The 19601-nt window shown below is 38.2% G+C and overlaps 1 pseudogene across 1 annotated transcript; it reads left to right on the forward strand.

Moving 5' to 3' along the window:
- Positions 1-12009: 12009 nt before the first annotated feature.
- Positions 12010-13831, forward strand: LOC140534151 (ran-specific GTPase-activating protein pseudogene; annotated as a pseudogene). Its single transcript, XR_011977180.1, has one exon. The product of XR_011977180.1 is annotated as a ran-specific GTPase-activating protein pseudogene (transcript).
- Positions 13832-19601: the final 5770 nt, after the last annotated feature.

A 19601-nucleotide genomic window follows, 5' to 3' on the forward strand; every position in this document is an offset into this window, starting at 1 on the left:
TGAGACAGAGGACCCTATAGTATTTGAAGAGAATGAGTGAAATGAGGAAATTGTGAAGACTTTTCATAATAAAATATGGGGAATATTGTATTTTCTAAATAAAATTTCTTTTCCATAAGGCCTCTCTTTCTGGATACCTGATTTCCAGGAATCTTGGGCCTGTGGGCAATTGGGGCCCCTCCCCTCCCTTCTCTCTGTGAAAATGTTATAGACTGTAGCCAAAATTTGGAAGTTACTCAAATCTCCCCTTTGATTACAAGCTCCCCTTTTCCCTCTCCTCTCCTTTTTACTTTAGTTATACAATAGCCACATCAGTAGTTAGGTAGGTATTAAATAAAGAAGTATGTTTGGATAGGAGGATCCTTCCTGGGTCTTCTCTAGTTTTTCACGCCTAGACTGTAAGCCTGCCTCCCAGTCAATGGAGAGGTGGGATAGTGGGGAGGTGGGATTCTCTACGTTAGGATATATAATGGTGTTTTATCCTTTGTAAGTTGCCTCCTTCCATTAGCCCTGTCCTGGTGGTGTCCTCGCCCCTTTCTCACAAGAACTGAATAAATCACCTTCTGTTCTTACCTTGAGAAGCCTCTTAATTTATTTAAAATTTTGGGTAAGGGTCTTTTAACACACACAAGAACATACTGTTCCTGAGTGATTTAAAAAAGAAATTGGAAATATGAAAGCAGAATTTGTGTCCTACACAGCAGAAATAGTTGGTAGAATAGAAAAATTTAAATCTGCAATGTCAAGCTTGGCTCAAAAAAGAAACAAAACAAAAAAAAGACAACAGATTGGAAATGCAAATACACAAAAGGGAAGGACAACCTAGAAAAAGAGAAGCAAAAAAACCAATAATATTAAAGGAAAACATACTCTATTTTAAACAAAACTTATTGATCTCAAAGGTAGGATGCATAGAGACAACTTAATGATTATATGTAGGTTTCCCAGAAGAAAACCACCAGTCAAAAAATGTGAACACTGTAATGAAAGAAATAATAGAAGAAAATTGCCCAGAACATCTCAGTAAAGGAAATGAAGTGTTAATCAATAGAATGAAGAAATCACCTCTAGCAAAAAGTCCAAGGCCACAAACTCCTAGACATTTGGTGGTTAAGTTTAACACAGCAAATCAGAAATAGCAAATTCTGCAAGCAGCCAGGAGAAAGACTTTCAAATATAAAGGAAAGGAAATTTGAATAACACAAGTTTATTCTGCACTCACCAGAAAATAGAGGACGAAATGGAATGTGCTCCAAAGAACAGTGAAGACCAGGATGCAGGCCCAGGGTGATCTACCTGCAAAACTGAGCTTAACTATAAATTTAAAAAAGATGGACATTCCATTATGAGGTACTGGAAATATTCTTAGAAAGAAAACCAGACCTGACGACATCATTTGCTTCTCAAACGTCTTAAGCCAGGGGAGGGGAACCTGCCCTAGACAACAGAAATGTTGGAAGGTGAATAAATGGAGCCTCCAAGGATAGCAACCACAGAGTGACAGCATTAGAGATCCAGGTCCATAAACATGAAGTTGGAAAAGATCAAACTAAAACAACCTCAAAGGTTAAATACATCTCCTAAAATGTGAAAACAGACACAGTACAACAAGAAGATCTGAGTTTTGCTTCCCTGATACCTTGTATAAGTCTAAGACAGACTCATGACATTTCATTACATGAAGATCAATTTTCAGGCATGTCAATTTCTCCAATATTTTATGTTGATGGAAATAAGTTTTATATGACTTTAAAAAGGGAGAGATACAAGTTAAATATAATTTAAAATTTTATTTTAGAGATGATTCTTTGAAATAGATTTGCAAAATACACAAACCTTAAGAATCTATTTGGTATTTCTCAGTAATCATTAATTCATGTTCCTGTGTATGGTCAGTCATCCTTCACCAAGAACAAGGAGTATCCTTAGCTGATGGGATCAGTTGCAGAGTTAAGTTCAGTCTGATCCAGTTTACTCTAACTCTTCTCTCTCTTCTATCTTATATCCAGGAAATAAACACAGAACTGTGAATCCATATAGAGACTCATAAAACTTATATAAGACCATATGGGCTTCTCTTCTCTCCAAAGAAGTCAATAGCCAGGCATATACATTAATCAATAATAAATCAACAATTAATCAACCAATAAGTATTTATGAAGCCTCCTATGTGCTAGACATTGGTCTAGGAGCCAGGAATACAAAGACTCAAGTCTGATAGTTCCTGCTTTCAAGTAGCTTACATTCTACTAAAGGGATATTATAGCCACCGAATACCAAATATGGATATAAAAATAAATAAATGACTTTGTGAGGGAATGCTAACAACTAAAAGAATCAGGAAAGGCCTTTTGATGGATGAGATATTTATACTGACTACTACTAGTAAGGGGAGCTACAGGTGTCAAGAAATAGAGGTGAAGGGGGGAACGCATTCCAAATAATCAATAATTAATAAACATTTGTTAGGCCCCTGTACTTCTATGCCCAGGCCATAATACTAACAGTTAGTGCTAGGTATACAAAAGGCAGCAAAAAGACAGTCCCTTCCTTCAAGGAGATTACTATCTAATAGGAGGAGACAACATGCAAACAAAGCAAATTATATGTAAGAATAAATAAGAAATAATAAGCAGAGGGAAGGCACTGAATTTAAGAGGAATTACAGAAGGCTTCCTATAGAAGCTGGGATTTTAGTTCAGACATAAAAGAAGCCAGGGAGGTCAGCAGTCAGAGCAGAGGAAGGAGAACATTCCCAGGCATGGGGAGAACCAGAGACAATGCCCAGAACCTCGAGAGATGGAGTGTCTTGTTCATGGAATAGCCATGAAGCCTTCGTCACAGAAAAGTAGGAGGGGACTAGGTTATGAAGGGCTTTAAAAGTCAAATAGAGCATTTTGTTTTGGTCCTGGGGGTCAAGAGGAGTTTACTGAATAAGAAAGTTGACATGAAATCTGAATAAAGGATGGATACGGTGCAAGAAGGTCAAGACTTGAGGAAGGCAGATACACACACCAGCAGGCTATTGAAGTCATTCAGGTGTGAGGTGACGAGGACTTTTACTCAAAGTAATGGTAGAATGAACGTTATAAATGCAGAGGTTTGGGCAAAATTGGATATGGGAGGGGAGAGGATGACTTCTAGGTTTTGAGTCTGAGGGACTGGAAGGATGGTATTAACGATCACAGTAATAGGGTAGGTATGTGTTGGCAGGGTGGACAAGGTGCTTAGAGTTTACTGGACATGTGCAAAGAGAGGGAAAGCATGAATGAATGAAAAAGCCCTTACTAATTATAAGCTTATGTACAAGAACTGTGCTAAGATTAAGGGACAGAGGCAAGTTAGGTACAACAAAATCATAAAACAAGATGAGCCGCCAGCCAACACAGCCATGCCAAAGTAATTCTCCTAAGCATTACCAGTTTTTGGCTTCAAAACTTGCTTACAATTTTAAAACAATTACTGATATCTTGCCATTTTTCAACATCTTTGTTTCCCAATTCAACCCTACATCCCCCCTCTCCCAGAAGGGCTCTTTCCTTATAATAAAGAATAAAAGAGGGAAATAGTTCAGCAGAGCTAACATATCTCTCAAGTCCAACATTATATACAGTTTTCTACACTCCAAGTCCACAGCATCTACAAATAAAGCAGTGTATTACACAATCTTGCATTCCTTTCTTTACAGCCAATCCTGGTTGTTAACAATCTGCCGCATTTTAAAAAAAAGAAGCAGTTGTGTGTTTCATAATTGCTCCACTGCTTAGTTCCTTTTAGTTCCTGAAAATGACTTAGGAGAGAGATGGTCACTCAGTAGCCAAACAAGCAGAGAAGCTTGGGCACATAATCGTGGTAACAGTAAAACGATAAGCTTTATACATTAAACACCGGTCTGTACTAGGTACTAGAGAGACTCCTAAAGACTTGAAAGTGAAGCATATCATCTCTGTCTTTTGGGAGCTTATGCTTACAATCTCTTAGAGGAATACAGAAGCTTCTCTGATGAGTAATATAGAAGATATACAATATAACACACTGTATGGAGGAAGCAGGGGTCAGTCACTAGAGAGTGCATGAAGACCTCTCAGAAGGGGTGGCACTTGAGAACTGAGCCTTGAAGAGGTTCTAGAGGTTAAGGAGGTGGGGAGCATGTCAGACATTGGAGACATTATACAAAGAGCACAGGAGATAGAGTACATAGAGAACAGCAAAAAGTAAACCCAATGAGAACACTGAGGGTGTGAGTGTGTGGGTAGGAGGAAGGAGGTTGTATTATACATTTTCTGGAAGATTAGGCTGAATTCCAGATGGCAAAGGGCTTTTTTTTTTTTTATTATACTAAACAGAGAAATTTATTATGTTTATTTTTAAGGCAATCAGGATCTGAAGCTTTCTTTGAGTGGACTTAAATTTTAAGAATATAAATTTGGCAGTTGTATGAAAGGTTTAGAAATGGAAATGTGGATGCTGGGATTCAAAGTATTTGAACTTTTATGTGAGGAGCTGTGTAATCAGGAACAATGAAGCTAATATTTTAAATGCTTAGTCATATCGATTGTTTCTCAGTTGAGGTGACTCTCCAAGTTCACAGTTATTTTCTTTTACTGACCCCAATCAGGAGGCAAAATATGACTGGATATAGTTCAAGAGACTAACAGTTGCACAGATAAAATTCTGCTAGGTTGTGAAAGAGGTATTAGATTGCTGCTACAAACAGGAAAATCAACTAGATGTGGGCAGAAGGGCAGGGACACCTAGGTGGTGCCAGTGAATAAATAGAGTGCTGGACCTAACGTCATTAAGACTTATCTTCCTGAGTTCAAATCTGATCTCAGACACTTAAGAGCTGTGTAACCCTGGGCAAGTCACTTAACAGTTTGCCTCATAGTTTCTTATCTATAAAAAAATGAAAACCCCAGATAGGGTCACAAAGGAGTCAGACATAACTGAAAAACAACTAAAGGTGGAAGGGTGGAGACTGAGCAAGAATGAAGAATTGAAAATGAAGTCATGGTTCTAAGCTGACTGGGAAAATCACCAAGACAGATGAAGGTGATTGTATAGTAATCGAGAAAAAAAAAAAAAGGAGATTTGAAAGTTGTCAGTGAGATGATGCAGCAAAAGCTGAAGAATCAAGCACAAAGTTGAGATACTTAAAAGTTATAAATCCTGGATCTTCTCTAGGAATGACCAAGACAGAACACAAACAAGAAAATGAAATTAGAAAGTAAGAAAGATCAGAAAAGCTTAGCTAGCATACTCTTCTTAATTTCTGAGAATGAAGACATTTCTTAGAATTTTCCTTTTTTTAATGTATTTTTATTAATTATTTCCCCATTTTAAAATATTTTAACTTTATTTCTAAAAATGTTATTTTATTTTTAATTTGTGGAATAAAACAAGCTTTTCCATAACATAGTATAATAAAAAAGATGATCGCACATGAAATTGCAAATCTATTACATACAAATTTGCTAATCCTTTTAAATATATAATAAAATTATCATGTACATTTCTTTTTCTTCCCTCCCCCATTCCGTAGAGATGGCTACCATCAAGACACAAATGTGTGTGTGTGTGTGTGTGTGTGTGTGTGTGTATAATTATTCTATATATACTTCTATCAGTTCTTTCCTGGATGCACATATAATAAAGCATCTTCCCTTCATTATGTCCTTTGTAGTTAATTTGGGTATTTATGGTAGTCAAAAGAATTTATTCACTCAAAATTGTTCTTAAAACAATATTGCTGTTACAGCATAATAACAATGTTCTTCTGGATCTGCTCATGTCACTCTTCATTACTCTATTAAAACCCCCTCCCCATCCCCTTCTTTCCTCACCACAAACTATCTTTCTGATGTTGGGACCTCTTCCTGGCATAAAAAGTCATGGTAAGGAGATGAGATTATTCCCTAGGTTAGGTAGTTCATACCAATCTATGGATGGGCTTCATATCTCTTGATTCTGGGGGCTATGTTTTTGTATCTCTTAGCTGTGATTGTGTAAAAAAAAAAAATAACCTGCAATAGTTGGGGATGGGGGTAAATGGCAGAGATTGGGGGAAAAAGATGATATCTCAAGATCAAGAAATCCAGAAATAAGAAAAAGTATGTGGTGGCTTCCCACTGAGCACAAGATCACTCTATGATAAAAGTTGTCAAAACATCTAGAAAACCTAGAAGAGTTTGGGTAGACGTCTGCAGGTCTAGCATATGATTGTGTCACATGATGTTATAATGGTACAATTTCAATCTATTGATTTCCCAATGTTATAACACCTTTATTCTTTTGGTTTGTGTGTCTCTTGTTTCTTGTACATTGTCCTGTTATCATATATGTATGAAATTTCTCCCCTTTAATTGTGTAGAGATTACTTTTTTGGTTTTTGTATTTTCTTCTTTTTCCCCTCCTTTCCAATCTCTCCTACCAATTGCCTAAGTATATTTTCTCTACTGGTGGTGATATGAGTTCTCAAAATATTCTTGAATTCAAATGGAAAAAATAATTTTGTAATTAACATACAAAAAAATGACATATCAACTGCTTTTCTCTCCTGGCTCCCACATCCTCCTACCTTTCTCTCTTTTTGAGATATTAAGGGATTTTGGAGACTCCCTTAATATATCTGTCAACAACAAATTTGCTGGGGTTTTTTCAGTAGATGAACTTCTCTGGTTCTGGATTCATAGAGGTTGAAGATCTACCAGTGGGTCCTTGTTTCAGACTTAAATCTTAAAAATCTGAATGTACTTTAATAAAACCTGAAAGCACCCTTAATGAGTACCACAACAAATTTTTGTAAAACTGAAATACTATAAATAACTATTTATTTATTCTTACTAGTTAATAAGCACAGATGGAACAATAATTCTTTTGCATTTTATTTGAAAAGTTTTATTTTAAAAGTTTTGAAGATTTTTGTAGGTTGATAAATATAAAGTATTCTTCTAGTATCTTTTAACATAATTTCTTATTCTTTACAACACTTCTGGCTTCATTTTTCTAAATTTTCTTGTTCCCTGCTCGCTTCATTGCTCATAATTTTTTCTTGTACTTCCTTTGCTTCATTGAATCAACTTTGGCCCAAAAGCAGATTCTCACCGTGGAAACCTGAAAGATCTTCCCTGGCCTTCTTTTGCTAGCAGATGTCCAAACAAAAACTACCTTCATTCAAAGCTGGGGAAAAGAACCTTCCAATCTTTCACATAGAAGCTTTCCAGAAATTGGGGGTGGGGTGGGGGGGACTGGGAACTTTCATACACCATGATGATATAGATGACGTAGATATAGTGTCTTCCCTCAGCAACACCACACGATACAGACGAGTTCTTAGCTGGTAGCTGGCACACACTGAAATATGTTATAAAGTAAAATGGACATTATTTCCCCCCCATTGGAGCCCCTGGGTTGAGATAATGTCTGTTGAGTTTCTAGGCAGGGTTGGGCCTAGTAGCCACTCTCTGTTGTACCCCTTTGCCTAGCAGCTGCCTGGGCCCCCATCTCTGTTGTACCCCTTTGCCTAGCAGCTGCCTGGGCCCCTGTCTCTGTTGTACCCCTTTGCCTAGCAGCTGCCTGGGGCCCCCTCTCTGTTGTGCCCCCTTGCCTAGCAGTACCTAGGAACCCCTGTCAAAACTGTTCTGTGAAAAATGTGTGCTATAGGAACCGCCAGGCTATACCGGGAAGTGCTAAGATGCTTAAAAGGCACACACACCTTTGTTCAGGGCTGCCACCTTTGTGGACAGCCTCCTGCTAATAAAGACGCTCCCAAATTCTCAATTGACTCTTGCCTGTGCTTGTCTCGGTCCGTCCATTTCAAACGCATAGAAGAAAAAAAACATGGGCTGAATAAGGGAGAGCTGTAAAAGATGATGTGGATAGCACTTGAGGTTGGGGTGATGAAAAGAATGATATGAATTGGACTTAGGATGAAAAGGGAGAGGGTTTAGAAAGAAACGTAAAATGGTTGTAGTGAAAACTTTTGGACTGAGAAGCAGAGAAAGTAAAAACTCTACAGAAAATGGTTAGGGATGTTGAAAGGCTGTAAGATCAGATAGAAACATGAATGATGAAAGTGTTGGTGGAAACTTTTGGACTGAGAATGGAGAAAGTAAACATGGAAAGTGATTTTTAAAGAGGGAGAAGAAAAGGGAAGGCAATGGAAACAAAGGTTGAAGCTATGAAGTCATCACTTCATACATCATCCCTTACAGAAGCACACTTGCGAAACTAAGAAAAGCAAAGGTTAACCAAGTAAGGCAATTCAAAATCCCAAAACAAAGCAATCTATTTTTACAGAAATCAGTCATTACTGATGAAATGAATGACACTGAAGGAAAGGATTGATGACTATTAATGACAACAGTAGAAACAATAAGAGAAGAAACATTCAAGCAGAGAAAGGAGAATATGGAAGAATCAAAAGAGACAAAGAAGACAGGATGGCTGAAGAAAGATGAAAGACTTAAAGTTACAAAATTATAAAAACTGGAATCTGTTGGATTCTAAAACATTTCAAATGAAAGACTAATAATTAAAATTGTTATAGACTGCATCTCAACTTGCAAAATATGCAGATGTTATATATATCTGTATATATATTATACACTTAGTTTTACACTATGTTATAAATTAAGAGTTTTACAATAAAGGAGAAAAAAAGAGAGGGGCTGGAGAGAAAGAAGAAAGAAAAAGACAAGTGAAAAAAAAAGAAAAAGCAGGACAAAAGAAAGAGAGGAGAGAAAGAGAAGGTAAGGAGAAAAGGAAGAACCAAGTAAGATTATGAGGAAGGAGGAGAAGAGACAACCAAGTACTCTATCAACATCAACATTTTGCAGCAGGGGATAAACAGATCACCACCAGCAGCTTTTTTTGCAGCAGAGGGTCAGCATCATGCCCAACAAACACACCACCAGCAGGGAGTCAGACATACCAACAGAAACAGACCCAGAAAACACACTAATACCACCATTTGAGGCAGCAGCACCAGCACCAGCTGAGTATACCTTTGAAAAAAATCAAAGCCTTCCCACCTCCCCAATCAACTGTAGGTTACAGCTGATGACTCAAAGTACCAATAAGTCAAACATAAAGGGAAATATAACAAAGCCTCAGGTCTCTATCCAATTCCCAGCTCTGCCCTCTACTTTTACCCGACTATCTAACTAAACCTCTTCCTCCTCTGGGAATGGTGTGAGTTCAGGTGTTTCCAGTCAAATTGCCTTTAAGTCACTTGGCTGTAGTTTGGCTATTTATACTCTTGCCCGATGCCCCACCCAGTGTTAACTACAAAGGCCTCTTTGTGACATTTCATTTGTGAACCTTCATTGTGACAGTTGTAGCCCTAGTCTTAGAGGCCAAAGTCAAAATGACCTTCAACAGAAAAACATTTGATAGCATCCGCTTCTTTCAATAGGCAGAGAGGAAAGAATAAAGGAATTTTTTTTCCAGAAGGAAAAGTCAAAATATTTGGATCCGTTAGCAAAACTATAGGAAGGATATAGACATAGATGATTATTCTATTATATATACATATATATAATAAATATTCGGATTAAGATATAGATGGAGGGGGAAACAATAGAAAACAAATGGAAAAAAGGGTAGAATTTATAGTTTTGAAATGTGTACAAGGTTGTGAATTCAGGCTGTCTTAAAAAGAGAACTGAAGAACGGTTTAATAATTCATAGAGGTCATTTCTAGCATGTAAATTAGCCCTTCTGAGACTTCTGAAACTTCTTAAGTTGATACTTAAAAGGGGCTGTCAATCCAACCACTGCTTCAGGTATTGGTGGGACTTCAACTCTTGAGAATCTGTGATTCTATCCATAGACTGAAAGGAAATTCTGGATCAAGCTTGTTAGGACACTAAAAAGGTAAGCTATCATAAGAGAGATATCATTCTGAGAGATATGAGAGAGATAACATTTAGCATATATTATTTATGCTTGACTGTAAAACATGAAAATTAAGACCTTAAAAGCAATCTTAATAGTGAGTTTTCTCACTTTCTTCCCCTTGGTAATATTAATTCCGAAGGTTTTGACTATTACCTATATGCAAATGACTAGTCCTTGAAAATCTCCACCTAAAATTACCCTTATATGGGCATCTCACACTGAACATGTACAAAATTGAGTTCATCATTTTGCCCCCTCCTCCTGACTTCACGATGTCTGTCCATAAATGCTTGGCCCATTGTAAGTGCTTTATAAATGTATTGGATTCTAAATAGCATTCTGATTTTCCAAGTGACTGGACATCACTGCACTCCTGCAGACTTATCTTTGTGGCACACTATTCTCACTGTATCATTCCTAATAGATTAAAAAAAAGTCTCTACCCAGGATCTATGCTGACCTCAAGGTAGTGACTTTGGAAACAAACAACTACTCTTGGCTTTAAAAAAAGGGAACAGAAGCTTACCGGAAGTATAAGCATTAAATCTCAAACTCTGATCTAATTTATCAGGCCTTCCATAAACTTAGGCCCAATTTACCAATTCAAAAATTCCCCATCAATACCCAGCACTATTCTTCCATACTAGTCAAACTGACCTGTTCAATATTCATTCATTCCAGGAGCACTACATTCTCATTCCCATGATTTCATACCTTCACTCACAGTTCTCCCTTTATCTGGAAAGTCTTTCCCCTTTCTACTCCCCATTCTTCTCAACATTCTACCTATTCATAAAAGTCTAGCTTCAGTTCCAACTCTAACATAGAACCTCCATTTAAAAGTACCAGTGAAGTCCTCCTTTCTCTATATTCATTTGTATCATTCACATTTATGTTCTACCCTGTGATATCTCTTACATAAGCATAATTAATGTCTGAACAATATTTAGTAAGTATTTACAACTTCAAAAGGCTTTTAATTTAATTGGGTAAACAAAAAACATACAGGAAAAAATAAATGGTCATATGAGGTTATATTCTCCACAGCATCTTCCATATGTTGTTAGTGCTCAGTGGTTGGAGGTGTGTGTGGGCAGTGGAGGACAGAGGAGATGGTAGGGTGCTGGTGGTGTTTCTAACTCTGAAGCTCTAGAATTCTATTTACTGATTTGATTTCTATGACTTTACTTGGAATATACTAAAAGATTCCACTCAAATACTACTGTCTTCTATTCAAAAGCTGATAACATGACTCGGGGCAGGTAGGTGATGCAGTGGATAGAGCACCAGTGCAGGAATCAGGAGGAACTGAGTTCAAATCTCACCTCAGACACTTGACACTCACTAGCTGTGTGACCTTGGGCAAGTCACTTAATCCCAACTGCCTCATCCTGAGTCATCTCCAGTCATCCTGATAAATATCTGGTCACTGGATTCTGATGGCTCTGGAGGAGAAGTGAGGCTGGTGACCCTCACAGTCCTCCCTCACTCAAAAAAAAAGTCAAGTGCAAGTCATATCATTATTTCTCTGATGGCATGGTCTTCTTTGGCAACGAAGGATGAACACACTGAACACGATGGCTTAAAAGAAAAATAAGGTCACTTAAATGCTGACAAAATTATATATAATGTAAATATGCAAATATATATCACATAATCTTGCACAATCCTCTAAAACAACTAGATCTTGAAGTTACTTTATATACAGAAAATCCAATTTCTCTTTATTTTCCTGAAGAGGAAGATCTCAAAGTAGTATAAATGGCTTGATCAGGGCACATAGCAAGTACTAAGAAGAGCAAGAATTAAAACTCAGGTTTTGATTCTAAATGCAGTAATCTACACTTAACTATTTCTCTACTATACGGTGTTTTAATTGTCACTTAGAGTAGTGGCAAAAGATAATAGTATATAAATTATATGACATAAGAGATATATACATGTGCATATGTATACATTTCTATCTCTCATTTTAAAGTTTGCAAGACTCAATAAGCCTTTGTCTTAGCTAACAGTACTAGAATTGTTGAGTCTTCAGGTTTTTCATTTGATGTTCAAACACCACTGTGATGTAGGCAGGACTTATATATCAATTTTCCTAACAAAATTTGGCTGTTTTGCATTGAGCATAGACAAGTTAACTGATTTGCCAAAGGTCACACAGCTAATATGTGAAAGATCTGGGATTGCGACCCCCTTCTTCTGTATCTAGCCCAGTGTTCTTTCTACTAATCTATGGTGTATGTAGCCCATGAAGATATATCATGCCACTAAGATGAGAAAATGGGTATTTATTTGTTAAAAGGTGTTTTTCGTAATCTGGCATTCAAAAGGCACAAATTATCAATTGCTTAAGCGGCAAAGTTCTACAAAGAAACTCTTCAGGATCTCTTCGTGATTTTTCTCAAAATAGAAGTAGAAACTGCCCTAAGAAAAAGGAAGTTCAGGGAGGGAGGAGTAACACCAAAAAGAAAGCTAGAAGTTAATCAAGATAAAACAGAATGAATGATACACATTGAAGGAATTCAAGGAAGAAATGGAGTTAGCAAAAACAATAATATGAGTAAAGCAAGAATGGAATACAATTATGTAATCTCAGACGAAAGACGATGGAACCCAGCTGTTTAGAAACAGTCACAGATGGAGGTGGGGGTGAGGAGGTTATTAGGCTGGATGGTGAAGAAAGTGAGAAATCAACACCAAAAAGGGGCGGGGCTGAACTGAGATAAGCGCGGGGCAAGGAGGCGTCGGCGCCAGACGCCGCAGGGACCCGACGGGACGGGACACAGGGGAGCGCTGCAGCTGCTGCAGCCACTGCAGCCGCCCGGAGTAGTCAAGACCAGCCTCCGCCGCAGCATCCCCGGCTCCCATGGAGACTGCAAAGGGAACTCATGAAAAGAAGCAAGACTTCTCCACGGAGAACAATAACGCACAACCCAAGCACATGGTTTCTCTACTTGGGCAGAAGAGGAAGACTCTTGAAGAAGATGAAGATGAGCTCTTTAGTATGCCAGCAAAGCTTTTCCGATTCACTTATGAGAATGGTCTTCCGAAATGGAAAGAGCGAGGCACTGGCCACGTGAAACTGCTGAGACACACGGTAAAAGGGACCATTCGCCTCCTCATGAGGAGGGACAAAACTCTGAAAGTCTGTGTGAATCACTACGTAACTCCATGGACGGATCCTAGGCGCAGTGTCTGGAGTACGAGAACCTGGGTCTGGGCCGCGCACGCTGACTTTGCTGATGAAAGCCCTAAGTGTGAATTGCTGGCGATTCGATACTTAAATACAGAAACCGCCCAGAAATTTAAGGAAAAATTTGAAGAATGTAGGAATGAGTTAAAAGAAAGAGAAAGGAGAGCGACACGTAGCACCGACAAAGTATCCCCAAAGCCAGACGAAGTTTCGGTGAAAGAAAAGAGCCTAGTGAAACTGGAGAGCCACCAACTACCCTGTGGGCCAGGGGAACTTAGGATCGAAGAGGACAGTCAAGGAGCGCCCGAGAGCCACCACAAAGTATCCCCAATGCCAGCGAAACTTCCGGAGCCCAAGAGATGCGAAGTATCCCAAGAGCGAAGAGTACGTTTTATGGAAGAGGACAGCCAGGAGAAACCTGGAAGCCAGGAAATATCCCAAGAGCCAGAAGAGCGTGTGATGGAAGAAGCCATACCAGAGGAGCCCGAGAGCCCAGAAGTGGAAGCAGCCCAGGAGGAGCCTGAGATCCGGGAAATAGAATCAACTCAGGAGAAGCAAGAGATCCCAGAAATAGAATCTACTCAGGAAGAGCCTGAGATCCAGGAAATAGAATCCACTCAGGAGGAGGAGAAGATCCCAGAAATAGAATCTACTCAGGAAGAGCCTGAGATCCAGGAAATAGAATCCACTCAGGAGGAGGAAAAGATCCCAGAAATAGAATCTACCCAGGAGTAGCCAGAGAGCCTGGAAATGGAAGCAGCCCAGGAGGAGCCTGAGATCCCAGAAATGGAAGCAGCCCAGGATGAGCAGGAGAGCCCGGAAATGGAAGTAGCCCAGGAAGAGCCTGAGATCCCAGAAATGGAAGCAGCCCAGGAGGAGCCAGAGAGCCTAGAAATGGAAGCAGCCCAGGAGGAGCCTGAGATCCCAGAAATGGAAGCAGCCCGGGAGGAGCAGGAGAGCCCAGATATGGAAGCAGCCCAGGAGGAGCCAGAGATCCCAGAAGTGGAAGCAGCCCAGGAAGAGCCTGAGATCCCAGAAGTGGAAGCAGCCCTGGAGGAGCAGGAGAGCCCAGGTTTGGAAGCAGCCCAGGAAGAGCCTGAGATCCCAGAAATAGAAGCAGCCCAGGAGGAGCCAGAGAGCCCAGAAATGGAAGCCACCCAGGACGAACCAGAGAGCCAGGAAATGGAAGAAAAGGAAGAGATGCAGGAAGAAGCTGAAGAACAACAGTAAGAGGAGCAATAAACCATCTTGCGGGTCTTGCATTCATTCTTGATTTTTTCCATTTATTTTCTTCTTTCTTTCTTTCCTTTTTTTTAAACAAAGATCTTTACACAAAGAATTGAATTCCAGCATCTAGATTGTTTCACTCTTTTGAAGTTTTCAAGCAGACTCCTTCCACAATCATGAACATGTTACTAGGCTTATAACATTCTTTTCCATAGTGGAAATATATATTTATTCAAAAGAGTGAATAAAACATTTGAAAGCTGCCAAAAGAAAACCAACCAACATCATATAAGAGATGTAACTATAGGGAATGAAACTGAATGTTTTACAAACATATCAGAACCTTGAAAGGCACAACTATGAAGGGATGAAACTGGTTTCCTTTGTTGTTTGTAGAAACCAATTTAATTATTTTGGTCACACCTGAACATCACGTTGTATATTGCCTTTTTCAAAGAAGTCCTCCTTTGGCGGCTATCTTCTAGTAATATTTTCATTACTTTAAAATGGGAGATTCCATCTTTTGGAGCTGTTTTCGAAACCATTCTACTGAATTTCCTTAATCATGACAAACCTTCACCTTTTTGGGAGGGGAAGTGGATTGATTTTTTTAAAACATCCAGCATTCATTAGTAGGACTAGACTTGGTCAATAAAGTAAGTGATCAACCTGGGGTGTTTTGAAAAAGAAAAATTAAGTTTTTCATGTACAGTAGGGAGATTTTATATTCTAAGGCTCTGGGAGTAATTCCAGAAATGTCTGTAACATTGATAGCAGTTTAGGTAGGCAATTTTAAGATTAAGGGTGAATGCTTTGTGGGATACAATGGTCAATTGAAAGAGTGGGTTCTGGTAATTTTTACACATATGGTTATAAAGATGCTACATGCATGTTTGTCTATCTACAAACAGACTGAAATATAAACATATATATGTTGTTCTTTGGCATGGTCACAAACTTGCCCCAGCAATGCTACCACTGACCCATCACTGCAGGCCTTCTTAGAACTGCCTTCTGTGTGTGTGTGTGTGTGTGTGTGTGTGTGTGTGTGTAGAAATATAAAATATATAGATATGGATATAGAAACAGATACTCTATAGATGCATATGTAGATTAAAAACATGTATACTGTACGTGTGCATAAACAATACATAATTTTAATATTCCTTTACAGGCACAACTTGTCTGTGACTGATCTAGATAAATAAATCATTTTACTTCCCAAATTTGGTTGTTGTTTTTTTTTAACTCCAAGAGTTTATTTCCTTTAGTAAACCACTGTCTACAAATTCTAATTCCATAGTTTTATGGGCATTTCAGTTGACTCTACTGGGAATATGTTTATAATATTTACTAACTTTAAAGATTTCCTAATTTTAGGTTCAGGTAAATTTTATAGAAAGTTTATTTTTATCAGAGATAGGAAACATGCAACATTTATTTTGAGAAAATGTGACTGTATTTTTATATACATTTCTATATCATATCTGTGCTTATAATTTGTATTGTATGTTTCTGTCACATTTATACTTATAATAATTTGTATTATAATTTATATATTACTATATTATGTAAAATACATTTTAAAAGTTACAGCAGGAAGGGAAAAATAAAGACTGCTGGTACCATCATCACTTTTAGATCACCACTTCCTATAGTAATAACAACAAAAACCCCACCACTTTTTCACGTTACAACAAATCATTCAAAACATGATTACAGGAAAATGGTTGACCTAAATAAGAAGTATTTATTAAGTGTTTACAATGCCAGGCACTGTGCTAAGCCTCGTACACTGTCCAAAAGGTTTTTTTTGAATTGAATGAATTACCTCAAAAGTAATTTCTTTCATTAGAAAAATATTTCTCTTAAATAAAAATCACTTCTTTTTTGTTGTATTCTCTTCAGCTGCGCTAGCACTTTTTGTATTGTGTAGGAAGCAAACCATTTTAATGAAATTTTCTAAAAGATCTATGATATGTGGTAGATTTAGAGATATTCTTACTTTTAAAGATCTAGAGGAAAAAAAACCATGAGTAGAAGATTGCCTCTAGTCACTACATGACAAGGACAATGGACCTATTTTAAGCACTTCCAGATTGGAAATTTGAATGTTACTGAGCAAAATATCATCTTTATCATGTTGAGTCACTGAGACCAGGTCAGATTATTGCTGGCCATTGACTTCCTTGGCCCACTCAGAAATTGGGTCTGTTTTCTAGGGTGATGAATCTTTTTGTTCCATCTGGGCTCTTTTGCTGCCAATTCAGAAAATGTCAGGGTTGGGGGTTTTTTTAAGTAAAAGTAAGCTTAATATGAAATGTCTCCATAACTGTAGGAATGTAATAAGTCCTTTAAAACTTTCACTCATTACTTGTCTTTTTTTAACTTTGTAGTATTGCTTATTCATTCATACAAGAATCAGATGAGATGATAAGTTCGGTAATTTACAAACCTTAAAGCGGTACGTAAATGCTAATTATAATGATTATTTTTGTGTTATTATAATTATAGTGTTACTATTATAGTATTGAATTTAGTATGGGGGGATGCAAAGAACTCCCTTTACATGTCCTTCCCCAAATGGTTATCCAACCTCCATTTAACCACCTCTAATAGGAGGGAAACCATTACCTTCGGCCATGATCCATGTCACTTTGAGCTATGACTAATTACTATAGTTTTCCTTTTATAATGTGGCCATCTGTCATGCTACAACTTCATTAATCCTCATTCTGCCCTCTGAGAAAAATTATGGGTGCCCTCAAAATGTCTGAAAATAGGGCAACACTTGTATTCAATAAGAGTTTCAAATAATTACTAAGTCTTCTATCATCACTTTCATGGAGTTTAAGTCACTAACTTTATTATACACAATTATTTGTTAAAACTCCAAACAAGAGACAAAGAGGTTCCAAAGAAGTCAAACTCATAGTATTCCCTTCAAATGAAAAAAACAATAAAAATACTGTGGGAGATGAACTATATAGTGTAGTGTCCTCAATTGAAGACTAAGACTTTCCCACTTTGTTAAATTTCTAAGCGCCATCTTCAGTCTCAGTAGCCCCCAGTAAGTAACCATTATCCAAAATCTACGTGGTGACCCTCCCTGCTTCCTGGTACTCATAGGTTTTTCACTGCCAAATATGGGCATAATTGTTTCTATTGGAAAATAGCTGTCCTGATGAGATTGTACGTCTGGAGTACTCAGGCAATAGGGAAATGGATAAGGAGAGAGGTAGGGAACCCTTGTGTTAGGGCTATAAAAATCTGCTTCTTGCAACCAGTACAGTCCCTGGTTACCACTGATTGAGTGACAAGGGCTGTGCACTTCCTCATGAGAAAGAATATAGATCTTTTCTGATTTTGATTCCAACATTTATTGAGGTGGTGATCTCTGTCCCACACAATACCAAAAGGAGAAAAATGACTGAACCTCACAGAAAGTAAAAATCTGCCAAAATTAAAAATGGTCAAAGTGAAGAAAAGCTCAGATAAATTTTTAGAGATGTCATGAAACAAAGCACATAATAAAGATAAGGGAGATGATGATGATGATAACATTTATACTGTGCTTTATAGCTTTTAAAAGTGCTGTCCATATAGAACTTCATTTGAACCTTGTGAGGATTATTTTTATATTATTATCTGGGTTATTATTGTCACAATTTTATTGTTCAGTCATGTTGGTTGTGTCTGACTCTTTATTGCTCCATTTGGAGTTTTCTTCACAAGGAATACGTTGCCATTTCCTTCTCTAGTTCATTTTACAGAGGAGGCAAACGGTTAGGTGGCTTGCCTAAGGTCACACAGCTAATATATATGAAGGCTAAATTTGAACTCAGGAAGAGCCTCCAGGCTTCCTGACTTCAAACCCATTGTTCCACCTAGCTACCTCTCCACATTTTAGAGATAGGGAAACAGACTGAAAGAGGCTGATTGACTTACCCAGGGATACACAAGAATCTGAGGCCTGATCCAAACTAAAGTCTCCATGACTAATATGAAATAAACCCACAATAAACATCAGCATTTCTATATGTTACCAACAAAACCCAGAAGGAAGACATAGAGAAAAATCCTTTTAAAATAACTGCAGACATACCCCTTGACTCAGCAATATCTCTTCTAGAACTGTATCCCAAAGAGATCATAAAAATGGGAAAGGGTCCCACATGTACAAAAATATTTATAGCAGCTTTCTTTGTGGTGGCCCAGAACTAGAAATTGAGGGGATGCCCATCAACTGGGGAATGACTGAACAAGTTTTGGCATATGAATGTAATGGAATACTATTGTACTATAAGAAATGATGAACAGGAGGACTTCAAAGAGGCCTGGAAAGACACATAAACTGATGCTGTGCTAAAGGAGCAGAAGCTGAAGCACTCTGTGGATGCTGGTGGCCCACAGCAAGTGGCACCCAAGGAGGGACTTGAAGGAGGCAGGGACCAGATCTGATACTTCACGTCTCTGGTGTAGTGGCCACTCCCTTAGGAAGGAGCTCCAAGCCCTGTAGGAGACAGCATCAAGGTAAGGGGAAGACTCGAGCCACACTTTCCTTTCACTCAAGTTTCATTCGGGCACTAGCAATTCATTTCAGTAGGCTTACCAGGAGGGTATTAGTGTTCCGGAGATATCAAAAGCACCTCCAAAGCCCCAGAAACAGGGGACAAACACAATTCAAGGAAAAGGATAAAGAATCCCAGTAAGGGGGATTTTTGTTGTAAATACTTCACCAATTGTAGATATCTCACCAGGCTAAATTGAGCTGGCTAGCAGTCTCAAGGACAGTTGAACAAAAAGCAGCTTTAACACAAGGATGTTTGGTGAAACAAAGTAAAGATGGGAGAAGCACGTTCCAGCAGTAAAGATAGAGTACACACCCCTCTGGATTGTAAATTCTTAAAGAAATTAACCAATAATGGACTAGTTAGTCTTTACATTCAATCCCTTCTGGACAGCATTTCTCAGACAGCCCTATGCCCCACTGATTGGTGCCATATAGCTAAACCACTCTTGAAGGACAAGATTACTTAGTTTGGAAATCTGAATGTATGAAAGATGTTTAGAACACAGTGAAAGAAAGCAAGTCAAAGGTCTAATTTGTGCATAGGATTTTTGACAATCTTTCCTCAGTTTTTGGATTCTTTTTTATTGTCTGTATATTGTCTTTATATGTTCTGTGTATGTGTGTGTTTGTGTGTTAATAAAGCCGGCGCCATTGCGCTTGTTGGAATACAGTTCTCTCTTTCCCTCCCCCTCTGTCTCTCTCTCT

Source organism: Notamacropus eugenii, chromosome 1 (assembly GCF_028372415.1).
Source record: "Notamacropus eugenii isolate mMacEug1 chromosome 1, mMacEug1.pri_v2, whole genome shotgun sequence".
NCBI lineage: Eukaryota > Metazoa > Chordata > Mammalia > Diprotodontia > Macropodidae > Notamacropus > Notamacropus eugenii.